We start from the raw sequence: 20,823 nt of genomic DNA, 5'->3' as shown, positions 1-20,823 counted from the left end.
GCGGAGAGGTTTGCAGTTTTATTTAAGTGCCGCTGCGACACTAAAACCACTAGCCAGTAACCCAATGCTGAACCTTGGCCTTATAAGATACAGGGTGATTTTCTGGGACATTTTTTTGAAAAAAAAGTGCGTCTTATAAGCCGTCAATTATGGTACCTGACTACCTGCATACATCACAATGCCATTGAGATGGTCTATAAATATATGTTTAGAAAAGAAACTTTGAAAAGACAGGAAGTGATAGAATAAACAATAATACTTTTTGTTACAGTAAACCTTCACTTTAACGAACCAGTATGGGGAAGGAGGTGACGTTATATCCAAGGGATCCGATTTTTTTTGCTTTGTTCATTATATGAGCTGAAATTTCACTCTTTCCAACAATTTCTGTTTACATATAAAGAAGTTTGTTCGTTAGATCAAAAGAAAGGTGAAGCACGGAAGGACGAGTGGAGGTGTACTACTATTACAATAAATAATATAAAATAGCTGGACAAAACTAGACTGACTATAATGCATTTGTAGCATGGAGTCCACTCAGGGGGGGCAGATTCTGGAATTCTCTTGAGTGCGGCGCTGCCAGTTCGACCGCCAATAATCAGATTAATGTCTCTGTCTCTGTGTCTCTGTCTCTGTATTTACCTACCTAGTTGTAATTTTACAGGGCCTGGGCTTACGTTCGTGTGGTCCCATCTCCGTATCTATAATTATCCAACTTTTCCTTGAAGCTCTGCATACTCTTTGCCGATACTATTTCTTCACTTAGTCTGTTCCAAACCTCTATATTTCTTTGTGGGTAGCTATATTTCTTTATGTCTCTTGAGCATCTTCCCTTCCTCAACTTTTTACTATGTCCTCTAGTATTCCTGCTGGAAGCTTCCTCTCTTAGTAGTAATTTCTCGTTATCTACTTCTTCCATTTTACTCAATAGCCTATATATTTGTATTAGGTCTCCTCTTTCTCTTCTTTGTTCTAGTGTTGGTAAGTCCATTTCCTTAAGTCTCTCTTCATATGTCAGTCCCTCCAGTTCTGGAACCATTTTTGTTGCCATCCTCTGTATTCTTTCTAGTTTTTTTATGTGTTTCTTCATATGTGGAGACCACACTGTTTCTGCGTATTCTAATTTAGGTCTGATCATAGTAATTATTAATTTTTTCATAATTTCTTTGTCCATGTAGTGGAATGCTATACCTATATTTCTCACCATGTTATATGTATCACCGAAGATCCGATTTATATGACTTCCTGGTTGCATATAATCTTGCATTATTACTCCCAGGTCTCTCTCTTCATTTACTTTCTTTAATATTTCACCATCTCCCATTTTATATGTCCATTTTGGTCTTTCTACACTTTTTCCCATTTCCATAACATGACATTTCTTCACGTTGAATTACATCTCCCATTTCTGACTCCATTTCCAAATCTTGTTTAGGTCTTCTTGCAGCTCCTTGCAGTCTTCACTGTTTCTTATATGTCTTTGCAGTTTAGCATCATCTGCGAACAGGCTCATGTAGCTGTTTATTCCCTCTGGCATATCATTAATATAGACTAGGAAGAGTACTGGTGCTAAAACCGACCCCTGGGGCACTCCACTTTCCTCCGTTCTCCATTCCGATCTAGTGTCCTTAACCATGGTTCTCATCTCTCTTCCTCTTAAGTAGCTTTCCATCCAGCACTTCATTTTCCCTCTCAATCCTCCTTTATTTTCTAGTTTCCACAGCAGTCTTGAATGTGGAACTTTGTCAAATGCCTTCATTAAGTCTAGGTAAATGCAATCCACCCATCCACCTCTTTGCTGTAATTTGTCCGTCACTCTTGAGTAAAAGCTCAGCAAGTTTGTCACACGTGAGCGGCCTTTCCTAAACCCATATTGATTGTTTCTGATTAGATTATGTTCTAGAAATCTCATCCATTGTTCTTTTATTAATTTCTCATATATTTTACATACTACACTGGTCAGAGACACCGGTCTGTAATTTAGGGGTTCTTCCTTTTTTCCACTTTTGTATATAGGTACCACTTCTGCCCTCTTCCACTCCCTAGGCACTGTGCCAGTTTTAATTGAGCACCTAATGATGTTTTATATCGGGCCAACTAACTCATTTCTGCACTCTTAAGTATAAAATCTGAAACTCCATCCGGTCCCACGGCCTTCCCTTCTTCCAATTCCCCCAATAGTTTTTTTATCTCCTCTTTATCTATTTTGACCTCTTCCATATATACATCTAAGTTGTTTTCTTGTGGTTCATTAAATAATGATTCTTTGGTAAACACTTGCTGGAATTTTTTGTTAAATAATTCCGCCATGCCTTTGGGATCCTCGATCTGTACATTCTCTTCTGTCAGTCTTTCAATTGTTTCTCTTGATTTGATTTTTCCATTTATAAATCTATAAAATAGTTTAAGTTGTTCTTTACACTTTTCCACAATATCGTTTTCGTATCGTTTCTCTTCTTACTTTCTCACTTTCACGTACTCATTTCTCGCTGCCTTAAAGTCTTCTCTGTTTCTTTGATTTTTTTTTTCTTTTTAATCTTGACCATGCTTTGTCTCTCTTTTCTTTTGCCTTTGCACATCTTGCATTAGTCCAGTCCTTTTTAGCCCTCTCCCTCGGTCTGTATTTTGGTACGAACTTCATAACACCTGTGCTGTACGCCTTCATGAAAATACCATACTTTCCTTGAACTTCGCTTGTACTCATTAACTCTTTCCAATCCATTTCACCAAAAAACTTCTTGAGCTTTTCCACCCCTGCTTTCTCCTCTGTCTCTCTGTGTCTCTGTGCCTCTCTTCAACTTAATATCAACTAGAGTAGAAATTCTACGTTTTGGAGCCTTCTGATTAATGTCAAATCGGTAAAGATTCGTTTTAGGTCCGTGCCAGTATCTCATAATCTACTTTATGAAACATCACTAGCTCTTCATATATCTTTTCTACAAACCTTCAACAGTCATGGAAACGCTTTGAAAATCCAATTCAAGGACTTTTTTTTTTTTTACTCCTGAAAATAGTGGATAATGTTTACGAAAGCGCGTCGCCTCCTCTGGCGGCGGCCGCGGCGACGCTGCAGCCGGTGTTGCGAGAAATATCTCCTCGCTGAAATAAGTCACATATACATGTGGGGGGGGTCCAGGGGGGGCTAGTTAGAAGGGAAGGGGTCGAAGGGGGGCGCAGCCCCCCCGTTAGTAGGTCGTAAAGTTCGGTTGGAGTAGTTTAAATATGCTCCCCGACCCTAAACCCTCTGCGAGCTATTTTGCGGCCGCCGCCAGAGGAGGCGACGCGCTTTCGTAGACATTATCCCCTATTTTCAAGAGTAAAAAAAAAAGTCCTTGAATTGGATTTTAAAAGCGTTTCCATGACTGTTGAAGGTTTGTAGAAAAGATATATGAAGAGAGAGTGATGTTTCATAAAGTAGATTATGAGATGCTGGCACGGACCTAAAACGAATCTTTACCGTTCAGATTGTTCTCACCACAGAGATACCCTCAGTCACATTCCAGTGACTGTTTGAGTGTTGAGTGTTTTTGGCAAGCACTCATTTTTTAACACGTTTAAAAAAAAAAAGTACACTTTATACAACTCAATGAGTTTGGCATGGTTTCTCATTAAAGTCTGCCCAAGAAGGAGGTACACAGCCACCATTATTATCAGTAGGTGGGGCGGGAGTCTTATTACATTTGTCTATCTATACATGGATGGTATACTTGCTGGACTGTCCAGCAAGTGTACCTCATCCATGTATAGCCAGACAAGTGTAAGATGACTCCCACCCAGCCTTCCCAATAAAAACAGCTACTGCACACCTCAATCTCTTCCCTCCTGCGTGACTTTAGATCTCTGTAATGATAGCAGAGGAAAAGTACAAGTTTTTTGTGTACGTATATCACTTTGACTAATTTTTAAGAGAAAGAAAATTTGTAATACTTCTTGGCAGCTACACAGGTTCTAGGTGTAAATGTCCTCTTTTTCCTCATTTATTTTGTGCCACCCGCATGAATAAAGTTTGTGTGTATATCCAGGGCCGGATTTTGGGTTTAGGGGGCCCTGGGCACTAGAGCTTTGCGGGGCCCCCAGAGGAGGAGGGTGTGATTGAAGTGACAGCATGAAACAGCTGGGTCGTTTTTTCCTTAAATCGGGACTTGTATATGTGCCAGCTTGGTATGATGCTCGGGTATATCTCCTAATCTAACCATGGGATATTATCGAAAATTATCCCATTGTGATCAGCTATTCATGTGTTATTCACCTGTCAGATTCACTGTTCAAGATGCGAAGTTAACTTATTATAGGGAAAAATGTAATTGGGACCAAAGCTGTGGCAACTACCCATATTTCCACATCTTCTTTTATCAGATTTTCGATTGCTTCACTTGCATCAACCTTTTCTTCTAACAATTCTTTCATTATATCATTCTCATTAACGTCACCACCACCACAACACCACACTCACCACCACCACAACAACTCACTCACCACCACCACAACACCACACTCACCACTGGTGAGTGTGGTTTAGTGTTACTGTCCCACCCACCACACCAACTCACTCACCACCACCACCACAACACCACACACCACCACCACAACACCACACACCACCACCACAACACCACACACCACCACCACAACACCACACACCACCACCACAACACCACACACCACCACCACACCACCAAACACCACCACCAAAACACCAAACTCACCACCACCACAACACCACACTCACCACCACCACAACAACTCACTCACCACCACCACAACACCACACACCACCACCACCACAACAACTCACTCACCACCACCACAACACCACACTCACCACCACCACAACAACTCACTCACCACCACCACAACACCACACTCACCACCACCACAACAACACACTCACCACCACCACAACACCACACTCACCACCACCACAACAACACACTCACCACCACCACAACAACACACTCACCACCACCACAACACCACACTCACCACCACCACAACAACTCACTCACCACCACCACAACACCACACTCACCACCACCACAACACCACACTCACCACCACCACAACAACACACTCACCACCACCACAACAACACACTCACCACCACCACAACAACACACTCACCACCCACCACCACAACAACACACTCACCACCACCAAGGGCGGATCCAGCCTTGAGTTTTGGGGGGGGCCAACTGTTCATCGACGACGGACTGTACACATGGAATTAAGTCACATCGGATTGCATTGTGCTTTTCAGGGGCATAACTCAAGAATTAGATCCAGAATACTTTTGGTCTTTATTAAGCATATATTAATATATAACATATAAGAATCACAATAATCACATCGTAATATTTAAAAACATTGCTTTCATCAGCCTTGACCTTTTTTAATCTTGACAACCCCGTCTTCTTGCCTCCATATGTAAATTTTGGGGGGGGCCAAAACATACTCTCAGAGCGTTTGGGGGGGGCCATGGCCCCGTGGCCCCCCCCCTGGATCCGCCTATGACCACCACCACAACACCACACTCACCACCACCACAACAACACACTCACCACCACCACAACAACACACTCACCACCACCACAACAACACACACCAGCACCACCACAACAACACACTCACCACCACCACAACACCAAGCAGCAGCACCAGGAAGCTTGCTTCCGCTTCGCTTGGGCGGCAGGCTGCGTGCTTGTGTTTACATACGGCTTGATCTTGATCTTGATTCTACAGGTGGATACATGAGACTCTCATGTATCCACGCTTCGCTAATACTAATACAGATGCTTAGTTTACTTGATTAACTTCACAGTTACGAATGACGGGTTTGACGGCACTTAATTAGATTCCTTAAGAATAAAAACCCTATACAACAACGAGATACACGTAACACAGGTATATTAATTTGCTGCGAAGTAGCGGCACCACTACGTATGTTTGGCGTGGAAATGTTGCCTGCTCCAAGGAGAATAGTTAGCGAGCAAACTACCTCGTCCATGACGGACGGCGAAAGTTGAAACCACATATAGATTAAATCAAAAAAAAATTAGAAAGGGGTACTTAAAGTACAGAAATATTGGGGGGATATCATGTTGTGGTAACAACCCCATCGATTGCGCCCCTCCTCGGTATAGAACAGTGGTTCTCAAACTTTCTGACATTGTTAATTTACTCATTTACATTTTTATTAGAAAATCAGTATTTAATACAGAATAGAAACCTTTTTTTGTGATTAAGAGATATATAATAAATTTTATTGCTACATTAATCAGAAAAAAATAATGGAATCCTTTTTTTTTTAATTTTTAATATATTTTATAACAAAAAATATTAATGCATTATTTCATTCTCAACTGAGAAAATATTCTAATGAAATTTCTTACATAATGCTTTACTAACCGGAGTGAGAACCACTGGTATAGAACCTTAAAAAAAAAAAAAAAAAAAAAAAAAACCGGCTTCAGCGCGGGGCCCCTAAAAGCGCGGGGCCCTGGGCACTGGCCCCTTGTGCCCCCCCCTAAATCCGGGCCTGTGTATATCTAACGCCCTCCTCCCTCGTGGAAACTTCCCTCAAGGGGGTGGCCACAGCTGAAGCATCTCCATCTTTCCCCATACCAGCACTCCCTCTCAGCACATGCAATCCCTCACCTACAACTCTGTCCATTGCCCTACTGATTCATGTCATTGGTGTTCTCCCTTCCTCTCAATCCTGCCCTTATAATTATATGCTCTAAAATCTAAATTAAGTCACTCATTCATTCCCATCACATGTCTTAACCATCTCAAGAGATCATCACCCTTCACCCATTTAACCACTCCACAATCCACACCCTTTGCAATTACATCCAAACCACATTCTGATATCCATTCTATAGTAAGGTGACCAGAACTGAACCGCGTAGTCAAGATGAGGTCTAGCTAATGCTAAATATAGTTTGAGGAAGACTTCGGGGCTTCTGTTGCTTACGCTCCTTGAAATAAATCCCAGTACCCTATTAGCTCGATTTCTAGCTTGAATGCATTGTGCCCTTGGACGGAGATCAGAGCTCACTAAGACCCCTAAATCTCTCTCGCACCCAGACCTGCTTATGAGAGTGTCATTTGAGCAATAGTTATGAAAGGGGTTGTTCCTACCTACACTCAGAATACTGCACTTCCCTACATTGAACTCCATCTGCCATTTACCCGCCCAGTCATACAATATGTTTAGTTCATCCTGGAGAATACTAGCGTCCTTATCCGACTCAATTACTTTATCGATCTTGGTATCATCTGCAAACTTACTGACATCACTACTAATTCCTGTATCTAAGTCATTGATATAAATAATAAACAAAAGTGGACCTAATACCGAACCTTGTGGGACCCCACTCGTAACACATCCCCAGTCAGATCTTTTACCATTGATTTGCACTCTTTGCTTCCTATTGCTAAGCCACGCCTTGACCCAGTTCAAAACTTTACCCTCTACTCCGTGAGCCTGTAATTTAAGCAACAGTCGTTGGTGAGGAACTTTGTTAAACGCTTTACTAAAATCAAGATAGATTACATCATAATTTTCATCTCTGTCTACCGCCTCAAATACTTTATTATAGAAGGACAAGAGATTGGTGAGGCATGACCTACCTTTCGTGAACCCATGCTGCGAGTCGTGAATTAAGCTATGTTTCTCTAGATGCTCCCGAATGTTCCTGGCTATTATGGACTCCAGCATCTTGCCTATAACCGATGTTAAGCTAATTGGGCGATAGTTTGAAGCAGCTGACCTGTCCCCCTTTTTGAAAATCGGCGCCACATTAGCTACTTTCCATGGGCTGGGCACAACCAGTATTTAGCGACATCTTAAAGGTGTCGGTTAGTGGGTCACTGAGTACATCGGAAGCAAACTATCGTTCAGTAGTTAACTCCAGTCAGTGTGGTGGAAGACATTACATGCCTCAAGTTTTTACCCTCGGGTTACTCGACTTTGATGAACCAGTCAAATCCCCCCCCTCCCCCCCAGGAGGGAGGAAAGCCCCCGACAAACACCCGGCGTCATATGCACAAAGTTCACCAGTACAAAGAGTAGCCTACGCGCCCACTGTCAAAGTTTATCAAAGTTATGGCATTCGTGTATCTTTTTACCACATGAAATGGTGATTCAGTGTATGTACTTAACACCTTAATATCTATAATTATCACCACTTATTGGGTGAAAATGGATGCTGTATCATGCTGAAAGTATGTTACTACAATAAGACAAATTTGCACAGACACGGTCGCCAGCTTGAGCGAGTCAGTGCCTAAATGGAAGATCATCAGCCTATAGTTTTTTAATTAATACGTTTACGTATATGAAATATCAGTTGGATGTCTGGCAAAATATTGACAATTACAAGCTATGACATTCGCAGAAGCAAGGAAGACTACTCTCTCGTTCGCAACTCCTCGTAATCGTCCAATATTTACGACACATCCCATTTATAAATGCCTTTTGTCCACTCAGACACTCTTGCCTGTGCATATTTGTCTTCCGTGTTTCTGATCCTCGCAAACGCAGTCTAACACTTGGACGAAAAAGCAAAGCAAATAAATAGATTAATAGCCATCATTCAGATTATATATAGACAAAGGCAAGCGCTGAACGACTGTGCAGTGACAAATATAAATTAAAAATGTTACCTTGTACTTGCCTCTTGATTAGTACTTACCCCAGCAAATGTGTGGGAGGACGCTGAGAGTGGACAGGAGGTCGGCCTGAGCTGTATGACGACCGCCCCCAGCTGCGACCACAGGACAGACTACCTCAAGGCGCTCGGTTTGAGTTTGATTCAAATCGATGACTCTCTCGACTCCTGGTTCAGAATCGGATTCAGAGCGGTCTCAAACAACGCCACCAGGCCAGCATGACGGCGGGAGTCGAAGGAATGTGGCTCGCGTGGGTCAATAAAATATAACTTCTCAACTTGAATTTGCAAGACAGCACACGGGCGTCCCAGGCCAGTTGTAAATACATGTTAGTTGTTCGAATCTTTTGGGTGGCCTTCAACAAAATGAAACCCTTTGAACTTATCACACACACACACACACACACACACACACATACACACACACACACACACACATATATAGATATATATATATATATATACATATATATATAAATATATATATATATATATATATATATATATATATATATATATATATATATATATATATATATATATATATATATATATATATATATATATATATATATATATATATATATATATATATATATATATATATATATATATATATATATATATATATATATATATATATATATATATATATATATATATATATATATGTGTGTGTGTGTGTGTGTGTGTGTGTGTGTGTGTGTGCAGCTGCTTGGGGAAATCTGGAAAGCTGTTAAAACTAAGTGAAATTTCCAAAAGTGAGTAGGAAGACCATTAATTATTTTACTAATTATCAAGTTTATTGTTGTTGAACCCGAAGGAGATAATGGTTTAGTCTCTCCTCCATGATAGCATAGCAAAGACATTCATGGTGAAGGAACGGTGAGATATCCAAGAGGCCGCTCCCTCACCGAGACAGGAAGGGTAAGAGCCACGTAATGCTGTCACTGCAGACGAAAAAGAGCACACACACGCCGCCCAGTTGGTGGCAGGAAGGAAAGTGTCAATGAAGTGAAGCCGCCACTCACTGTCACTGCCACGTAGGCCACTGCTGGGGCCTGCCTGTCATGCAACGGACGTCCACCGGGGTGTGAGAAGAGCAGCATGAGGAGGAAGGAGTGTGGCTAAGGTGAGAAAACACAACGCGAGGTTTTACATCGAACGAAAACTCTCCCCTAGTTTGTATATGGCTCTCATCGAATATTAATTCAATATTGTGAGACTTCAAGTTGAATCAAAAGGATCAGAAAGCCTCGTAATGTAATTCACCCGCGCCACAGACTCGAGAGCCATCAGGTCTGCCACACGTGCCTCTGTGATAGAGCTCAGAAAGACCCACCTGCAGGACTCCTTATATATTATATTAAAGATTTGTAGTTCACACAATTAATAGTTTCTAATGGAGGCTTAATAGATCCATGAGTTGGCAGATGGCATAGTGCACAGGAGCTGGCTGGCTGACTGGCCTCTTTTCGTGTCCTGTTCTTGCGTATAAGTCGACCAACTCGGTAAGACGCAGGAAGAGGGAACATGAAGAGGTTAACACTCCACTCTGCCTCAAGGACACTCGGCAGCGGATAGGTGCCAGGCTGCGGGTAGGTGCCAGGCTGCGGGGAGCGGCGGGGGGCGGGGCACACACGGGGGCCGCCGGGGCCATCATCTGAGCCAGCGCGCCAGGAGGAGCGTTGCGGCCACCAGCGCGGGATGGGGGGCTGCAGGCGGCGGGCCGTGGTCGTGGTGCATGGCTCGGGGCTTCTCGTCTGCAACACAACGTACAATCACGATAATAACTTCATTACAGATATCATAATTATCTTCATTACAATCAATATTCCCTCCTTCCCCTACCTTCTCTTTCCACCTCCATCTCCTTCTCCTCTTCTCCTCCTCCTTCATCCTCCTTTTGCTCTCTCCTCCTCTTCCCTCTCCCCCTCTTCCTCCTTCATCATCCTCTTCTCTCTCCCCCTCCTCTAGCTCAGCATCTGCACCACCCCCCACCACCACGGCGACTCCCCAGAGGTGTTCTCAATCAGTAAACGCAAAATGACTAAGTATGCAAAGTACCGTTCCTTGAGTGATCTAAGTACCTTGAAGTTGTTGTTTGAAAGTCAAGATGAAGGGGAAGAAAGAGGTGGAGGAGGTAAAGAAGGAAGAGCATAGGCTGATAAAGAGGACAGAGAGAAGTAAGGGGGTCAAGTGAAGGACTCGAAGGAGGATAGATAGATGAGGTGGAGTGGGAGGAAGAGGAAAAGGGTGGAGAGGAAATGGGGGAATAGAAAATAGAGGAAGAGGAGGAGGGAGAACATAAGAACATACATAAGAACATAAGAACATAGGGAAACTGCAAGAGGCCGAGGAGGAGGAGGAGAGAAGGCTGGAGAGGAATATAACGGAATGACGAAGGAGGGAGAGGGAGAGAGGGACGGAGCAGAGGAACGGAGAGACCCTTGGAGAAAGAATAGTGAATAAACCGGCGGAGGAGTGATTGATGGGGAGGAGCAGCCGTCGCGGCCCGCATTATCGCGCCCCGGGGACGACGGCCACGGCTGTTTGTCTTCCTTGGGCCTCTATGACCGTGCTTTGCTCTGTAAGGCTGCCTGTTTATATGTATATATGTAGGGGAAGGTGGGGTAAGACGGACCCCTGGGGTGAGATGGACCCCCACCTCAAATATGAATTAAAAAGGGCATGATTAAAATTGATGCCGCTAGATGTCCTCAACATCAACTGTAACTCACGCGGGTGCAACCGGAAGCCAGGTTCAGTACCGCATTTGCGCTCGATGTGGAGGTTTGTGTTTTTGGACAGTGCTGATGCTATTTGGAGAAGGTAAGATAATTATTTTTTTGCATTGATATACTGGTTGTAATGATTTAGTAATCATGCTGCATATAGCCAATCGTTTGTGCATTATAGGTATGTGCCATAAAATGATATATCAAACATAGATGTTTTATTAAAAAATGCATAATGCGAATATTTACGTATGGGGTGAGATGGACCCCGAGGGGTCCATCTCACCCCATACTCTAAATATTTTACAAACACTTAGCAAGGGGGACCCCTCAACATGACAGGATCCCCATATAAGAATGAGCTCCAGACAGAAGTTCAGAAGAAAAAAGAAAAAGAGGTCAGTCTAGCAAAGAAGCAAAAAATAGGAGCCAAAAATAAAACAGCAATCATATCAAAGCAACTACAACGTGAAAAAAGGAAAATAAAACCAAAAACTCAACAAGCAAAAGCTGGACCATCCTGGCTTCATGAAAGCAGTAGCGAGAGTGAAGAGGGAGATGGAACTGTCTGCCTGTACTGCAGTGACAAGTTTGGAAATTCTAAGAGAGGTGAAGGGTGGGTTTGCTGTGACAATTGTAAACGATGGGCACACGAGCAATGTGCAGGGATACTGGATGATGAGGATGATATTGAGTGTTTTATTTGTGATCTATGCAAGGAATGATCAGGCAATTTGGCATAATATAGCACTATAAAGTATCCCTGTAGATGTAAAATGGGCACAGAAGCAAATGTATGATGGTAAAGGATGCTGAAAGAAGGGTTTTCTTTGTCATTTATTCCAGGAATAATTTTTTTTTTTTTTTTTTTTTTTTTTTTGTCAAGGACTATGATGAACCCTTAGAAATTACGGGTAAGACGGACCCCGGGGGTCCGTCTTACCCCGTCATTTTTTTTCGGAAACAATAAAAGTTACTTTTTTATTTTAATCATAGTTTAAATTTTTCCATCAAATAACCGTGCCTAGGTTGTGTATTGGAATCATAAGACCCTAAAGTACCACCACAACCCCTAAAACATTAAAAAAATATCAAAATGTGGCTTATAGACCCATTTCTTTCTTAAGGGGTCCGTCTTACCCCACCTTCCCCTATGTATGTATGCATTTTATCCTTTCTTTGTCTATCTGTCTGCATGGCTGTTTATTCTCTCTCTCTCTCTCTCTCTCTCTCTCTCTCTCTCTCTCTCTCTCTCTCTCTCTCTCTCTCTCTCTCTCTCTCTCTCTCACACACACACACACACACACACACTCGTCCCCTCCCCACATACGCACGCACCTCTGAGCACGAAGACAGACACGGTGGCGGGCTCGAGGTCCTGCGGCTGGCACGTGTAGTTCCCGGCGTCCCGAGGCGTCACGCTGGTGAGGGAGAGCCTGGCGCTGGCCCGGGCACCCTGCTGGGCCTGGTGGAGACTCACGCCGCCCCTGCACCGACGAGGCATCCAGGTGAGGGAGAGGAGGAGGAGTATAAGTGAAGGGTGATGGTGCTGATGTTGAGGAGGAGGAGGAGGAGGAGGAGGAAAAGAGAGAGAGAGAGAGAGAGAGAGAGAGAGAGAGAGAGAGAGAGAGAGAGAGAGAGAGAGAGAGAGAGAGAGAGAGAGAGAGAGAGAGAGAGAGAGAGAGAGAGAGAATATAGATCTTAATTTGACGTTTAGTAATGGCAGAATCTGTATCAGCAGGAAGCATAATCAAATTTGGATGAAGGCTGATCACATAAAAAAAACGGTTGTGGCCGAAAACGGTAAGAAAATAAGAGCCAGATAACAATAACAAAAGAACATGAATACCATAAAACAGAGAAAATATAATGATGTAAAATAATGGACCGAAATCATGAGAAAAGAAATCGAATGTATTGAGGTGGACCAGAGGAACCTTCAACCGTGTATTTATTTATAGGCAGAATAGTGGTACATTCAGCCTGCTATCGGCGGTACGTTATCTACGGTAGTAATACTGTTGTGTTGTGTGACGGTGCGACGTGAGACAAACCAAACAGGCTCAAGGGACGGAGAATACGTAGTCACGGTTTAATTAAGGTAGCATTATTTAACATTCTTTTATTTTTTGGTTTACGATGTGTTTTCGGAGGATCATTTATCAAACACACACACACACACACACACACACACACACACACACACACACACACTTCTGGGAATGGACTATTCTCTCTCAACACGCCAGGAAGATTAAAGACTTCAAGACTCGCATTCCAGCAATTTCCGACGTCCAAACTTCAACTGGAACACAATTTAATGTTTACCTTCGAGTCACTTTTGGACTTTCTCTCGTTTCGCCCTTTCCCTCCCTTACCTCTAACTGTTCCATTTCCTCGTTAACACACACACACACACACACACACACACACACACACACAGCGTTATCAACCTCTCAAACCATCGCTAGTTCGTCAGTGTTTCGAGCTTCGTTTCAATCTTATTTTCCGTTCTCTTTTTCATGCCTCGTTATCGAAGTCGTTCTGGGTTGATTCTCGCGCTGTCTAGTTCTTACTGTCTTCATAAATCTACATAAAGTTTTCGGCGTCATCATCATTAAACATATAAGCATTTCACATTTATTCATGGTCGCTTTACAACATAAGAGACAGTCACGTTCATTTTGTTCATTAACCCGTCCGCTGCGATTGGCACGGATTTCGCCTTCACTGGTAGCCTGGTAACATATGCTCCCAGGTCTTTCTGTGCCTCTGTGGTGGGTAGTGGAGTGTTTCCCATGAGGTATTGATTGGTATGCTGGATTTCCCCTCCCAAGATGCATGACCTCACATTTTTCTTCACTAAATTGGAACAGCCACTTTTTGTTCCACTTCTGAAGCTTGGTGATCTCTTCTTGTAGGAAATCTGCATCCAAGGGCTTAAGGAACTAACAGCGCTCTCCGGACAAGGTCATATTCGGTGAGCTCTATTTTTTTTCATGCATTCAGTTTCCTTTTAGTCATATTCATGGTACCGTATTCGTTTCTTTGTCTTGTCCACTTTCATTTCGTGTCTTCTGCGTTACCATTCTGCTTAGTCTCATTTCTGTTCCTATATAATAATTCCAAGGTATAAAATAAATACTCCTGTTCTTATGTTCTAACTCCACTCTGAGTCTGCTTTTGGTCTCGTTCTCTGCATCGCCCTTGTCTATAATTCTTCATCGTCGTTTTCCATGAGTTCCATCGCCCACATTGCTGGATTCGTTTTCTCTCATCAGTTTCGTTCTGCCTGTCACCCCGCCAAGGCAAACATTCATCTTATCAAGGGGAGGGAGAGAGAGAGAGAGAGAGAGAGAGAGAGAGAGAGAGAGAGAGAGAGAGAGAGGGTCATAATAAAACTTGGTGGAGGTAAATATATCGCCTTACATTGTTTGCCTGGTGATGGAGGAGCAATAACAAAACTAAAAAAGATCTAATATAATTCATAGTCTTGAAACGCAATTAATTTACTTTCATATTTAATAAAAAGACGTAACCCTTAGTTTTGAAAATAGCGATCCACTTTTAAATCTTGCAGCAAAGAAAGGGAGGAAGATAGACTGGTACAGAGGAGAGAGAGAGAGAGAGAGAGAGAGAGAGAGAGAGAGAGAGAGAGAGAGAGAGAGAGAGAGAGAGACTCGTCATAACTTGCACACTTTCTTTAAACCGTCATCTCCAGCTAAGTAAGTCTTTAATGAGTTAACTTTAACTGGTTCGTCTTGCTCGTCGCCGAAATCGCGGAGTCCAGCTTGCCGAGAGAAGGGTTGGGCATCTGTGTGTGGACTGGCCGGCCATCACAGCCTGGCAGATTTTCTTTTCTGTCATATTTTCTTTTATCGCACTAAACCAAAAGGACTCATGCTCCTCTTACCTCTCTCTCTCTAAACTTCTAAAGGGTCCTCAAACAAATTAATTGAACCATATTTGTTTTTAATGATATCTAAACTAGCACATTATTTACTCTCATGACTGCCAAGGCCTTTACGATTTCAGAGCAAGAGCACGTTTTGGCTTTTCTTAGTTTTTCCAACCTGAATGAGTGTAAATTACAAATGGATAAATAAATGGTAATGCATATTTATGGCTTTCGTCTTTAATGGCGGCTTTAACGAAATACAGTAGAGATTTTAGTCACACGAGATGGAACGCTGAACTACATTGCCTTGTCACGTTTTTTTTTTCTTCTTTTTCGAGGAGATTCCAAAGATACGCCGCCGCCAGCCGCGTGAGGCAGAGATAAGCGGCGGCACGAACTTGGAGTGTGTAAATTAGACCTCCATCTCTCTCTCTCTCTCTCTCTCTCTCTCTCTCTCTCTCTCTCTCTCTCTCTCTCTCTCTCTCTCTCTCTCTCTGTCTCTGTCTGTCTTTGTCTCTGTCTCTCTCTGGGGTCTCTCTCTCTCTCTCTCTCTCTCTCTCTCTCTCTCTCTCTCTCTCTCTCTCTCTCTCTCTCTCTCTCTCTCTCTCTCTCTCTCTCTCTCTCTCTCTCTCACGATTCATTAACACAAATTTACGACTAATCTGCCTCCCCTCTCGTAAATCCGTCGACCACTTTTCTGAGGCCTCCAGGAGCTTCGATTTATGTTTCATCACAGACAAACTCCTGGCCGCCGCACCAAGTCTCTGCTGGTCAATTATGCAAGCCCTGATTTTTAAGTCCAAATTTTCATAAAAGTTATCTTTCCAACTGTGCGGTTTGTTCGTGCCGACCAAAGATGTGGACGTTAACCAAGCTTGACTGTAACATGAAGGGACGCAAGATTAAGGTGACATGTACAGCAAACAACTGGTGACTAGATACCATAAAAATGTGAGTTATCCGATGGGAGTGGCCTGTGCTTCAGGACGTATTCCCTTGTCCCGTCCTTCTCCCAGGAGCGCGGATGAACCAATACAATTTAAAGGCCTTCCTAGTGCGACTTTGTGCACCCAAAAGGTATAGTGCATTACCATCTAATAACGTCATCTACGGCCACGTACATACTGACTTCGGGATGGACATATTTCGGTGGTAAAATCGCAAAACATTAAAAAAGCAGCCTAATAATATACTGTATATATCCTATTAGCAATCATTCTGGTTGATCAGACATAAATGTAGATACACTGTTACGAATTTTTGGTATGTACCGAATGGTTTTCCCTCTACTTCAGGGCAGATCACCCACTGGCGCCCAAATGGGCCACTCAACCACAGGCCACTTCCGGGAAGCAGTGTCCTACCTGGTCGTACCGTTGTATCTCTGTGTCTAAAATATCTCTACTATCGCGACGATCCAAGTCGAAACATGACTTGAAAAAGGCAAATAAATATTTGAATAGATTTATATGAATATTAATCAATTATATATATATATATATATATATATATATATATATATATATATATATATATATATATATATATATATATATATATATATATATATATATATATATATATATATATATATATATATATATATATATATATATATATATATATATATATATATATATATATATATATATATATATATATATATATATATATATATATATATATATATATATATATATATATATATATATATATATATATATATATATATATATATGCATATATATATATATATATATATATATATATTTTTTTTTTTTTTTACGTTGTTGCCTATTGCGCCGGTAGGCATCTTCCTGGTGGGGCCTGATGGTCGGCCCAAGGCTTCTTCCAGGTGGGGCCTGATGGTCGGCCCAGCCCGTTCTGGCGCAGGCTAGTGTTTATAGTGGCGCCATCTTGCATTGGCTCATGCTGCCCCCCGGAACTCGTTCTTGATTCGCTTGGACGGCTTCCTCTAGAGTCCGGGTTGATGGGTGGTCTTCAGGACAGCATGTAGGTAGTTTTAAGCCACTCGGCGGTGACTGAAAAATCCGAGTGGTAGCGTGAGGATTCGAACCCGCGTCGTCCATCACGCGGCGAATGTTAGTCCAGTACGCTACCAGTTCGTATATATATATATATATATATATATATATATATATATATATATATATATATATATATATATATATATATATATATATATATATATATATATATATATATATATATATATATATATATATATATATATATATATATATATATATATATATATATATATATATATATATATATATATATATATATATATATATATATATATATATATATATATATATATATATATATATATATATATATATATATATATATATATATATATATATATATATATATATATATATATATATATATATATATATATATATATATATATATATATATATATATATATATATGCCCACGGCTACGTATACGTTCACATAATAAATTCTATTTCAAGTATCTTATAAAGACGGGAAGGGTTCCTGTTACCTGTCTTGTGACAGTCAATAATTGTTCTGTCCACATTAGGTTAAAAAATCCCCTCCTTCATGCTCAGCCCCCAGCAAGCCACGCCCTTCTCTATTTCCTTCTGTATGTGGCTGGCGAGTACTAAAAAGGTTGCATTATATTCATGGTTGTTGGAGTGGCGTTGGTGGGACTATTTTCTTGTTAATGTGAACAGGGTGTGACGAAAAGTTTTGTGTTTTTTTATGGTAAAGATAACAATATAAAGGATGAAAACGCAGAAATGTTGCTTCTACAAAGGTGACAGCCAAAAAAAGAATATTACCGAGGTTCGAGAGGTGTCTTGGTACTCCCTCTTGAAGGACAAAACTGACCTGCTGCCCTCGGCGGTGATGGGGTGCTTCTCCCTGAGCCAGGTGATGGGGCCGGGAGGGCGGGGGGGAGCCTGGACCCAGCAGGTGAGCAACAGTCAGGAGCCGGCCTCCACATACACCTCCGGCGGCCCGGCGATCACCGCTCCGCCCTCTGGAAGCACCGAGATAATCAGGCCCAACTCAACTTCAACCCTGCCCGCCTCACCATCTACACAGCCTTTCTTCCTTATACTTTCATCCTAAAACTGCTCCAATTTTTTTACCTACAATTTTACCTCTACACGGCCTGGGCTCACGCCCCCACACTACCAATGCAAAAAATGCCCTGGCTGACATATGGTCCGTCATGTTACACCTAGAGAGGCAGTCCTAGTGTGATTCCTTAAGGTCAATTTGAATTTAAGCATCTAAGAATTTAGATAAGTAGGAACGGTAAACTGAGGGAAGGAGGAGGAAGGGAGGAGGATCAGCGGGCGGAGAAAACATGGAAACATGGAGAGACAGGAAACAGAAAGCCTATTGGCTCATTACGAGTTTGCAAGCTCTAGAGCCGTGATCCGCCTGACAGTCACTTGGTGCCAGCAAAGCAGTTCAAAGCGCTTCGGTGCACATTTTCAGTTTACTCCTGTTGTCACGAAGTATCGGTCGATGCGATTTTTGAAGTTGATGGTTTCTGCACATACTACCTCAGCAGCGAGGTCGTTCCAATGGTGTATGACTCCGTTAGAGAAGAAACTCCTACCAATGTCTGCATACCATCGCTTCGCTGGAATGGACAGACCGTTGTTTCTAGTTCTTGAGTCGGTCTGTAGCTCGAAGAGCTTGGAGTGGGCGACGTTACTGAAGTTCTTTAGATACTTGAAGACCTGAATCATATCCCCCCGTAGGCGTCTCTTTTCCAGCGTGAAGAGGCTGACGGCCATATTCTCGGTGAAGCTCTTCCCTCTTCGTCGAAGCGTCTCTTAGAGAGTGTGTTTCCGTTGAAGGGTATGCCCAGTTCCTAACCTTCGAAACAATCTTTCCGTGTAGTGTTGGTACTACTGCAAATCAAACAAACGTTGAAAACCGAAACCTTAATGCAATTTAGGTACATTTATATAATGGATTATATAGTGTGACTAATATTTATGTAAACAGTGCTTGATACAGTGACATACATTATATATAGCAGAAATTTTACATTGATGCATTTAATTGGTTGGTACCTGTGGCTATGTTTGCTTCACTTTCATATCATCCCGTTACCTGTGGGCGGAGCTTTGGAGACCTCGTTAGAATAAACTGCTTTTATTTTCTTTATTTTCCTCCTGTTCCATGAGACATCTCTTTTTCCCTTCGTTATTTCTCACTTGTAAATATATTTTAAATAGCTTTAGAGCTCCTATCAGTGGGTGGAAAATGGTAGCATCTATATTGCTGAGCTTTGCTAAGCTCCACCCACAGGTGACGTCACGAGTTTGGAGATTGGCTGTGTTAAGCCCAGCACGGAGTACCAAATACCACCACATATTCATACAGACTTGTGAAACAAGCGCCCGGAGAAAGCCTGTTAGTCCGTCACTTTAAAATTCATCCCAGCAATCTTAATGCATGCTTATGGTTCGAAGTGCCCGCCCTACAAACGCTCAAAAAGATAACTGTTGTGAATAGTTGAGACTAAAGGGCGGGCGTGCTGGTTGAGAGGTGTGTTCCAGTGTTGGCTTAAATTATCATAGGAACCGTGAAGTCTTGAATAAACAGAAAAATATTGTTTCTCGCATTGTATTATTTTTTATATAAGGCCTAGAAAACTTAAATTGTTCTTATACCCAATTAATAATACAGCAACATGGAAAAATGTTGTAATAAAGCATTAAATGTGCGAAGATATTAGCGAAGAGCGGGCCTTCACCTCCTCTTCGTCAAGAGAGGAAATTAGTTCATTTTTTTCCCGCTCGCCGCTTCGCGCGCTGCATCAAAGACACTCCTCGTTACTGAGAATACCGTTTGGTCCACGAAGCCTTGTTTCCTCGCGTGAAGGGGGAAGAGATTCACTGAGAATACGGCCGTGAGTCGCCTGAGTCGTACTTCATACCATTGAGTTATATAAGGATAAGGAGGAGGAGGAAGAAGAGGAGGAGGAGGAAAAGAGAGAGAGAGAGAGAGAGAGAGAGAGAGAGAGAGAGAGAGAGAGAGAGAAGGGGTGGGAGGGAGGACGTAGATCATGAGCAAACATGAGCGAAGAGGGCAATATTTTCGTCCTTGTCCGTTTGTTTGTTTGTCTGTCTGTTTGCCTGCCCTTCCGTTACCAAAACATCTGAAGAACAATGAGATGCATAGCACGTAAACACACACGTGGCAACATCCTTCGGTGAAAATCTCAAAATTAATAACTTTTGGGAACACTCCGATAACAGCGAACTGAATGATAAGGAATAAATGATGAAAACTTACTGACTGAATTACTTATTTTCTTAGGGTGACCGGACGGATAAAAAACAACAAAAAAAAAAAACGCCTGTGCTCGAGGGAAGACCGGGGGTGTTTGGTTTGTTGCTTATGGTGTGTGTGTGTGTGTGTGTGTGTGTGTGTGTGTGTGTGTGTTTTATTATTATTATCATTATTATTACTATTATTATCATTATTAT

General features: G+C 42.0%; 1 pseudogene; it reads right to left on the bottom strand.

The window, feature by feature from the left end:
• Window positions 1-9,453: 9,453 nt before the first annotated feature.
• LOC126995579 (hemicentin-1-like) overlaps window positions 9,454-20,823 on the bottom strand; it is a 137,771-nt pseudogene continuing 126,401 nt past the window's right edge.

This window comes from Eriocheir sinensis, chromosome 1 (genome assembly GCF_024679095.1).
Source record: "Eriocheir sinensis breed Jianghai 21 chromosome 1, ASM2467909v1, whole genome shotgun sequence".
In the NCBI taxonomy this organism is placed as follows: domain Eukaryota; kingdom Metazoa; phylum Arthropoda; class Malacostraca; order Decapoda; family Varunidae; genus Eriocheir; species Eriocheir sinensis.
Note: the sequence above shows the minus strand (reverse complement) of the source record. Positions and strands in the feature narration are given on the sequence as shown.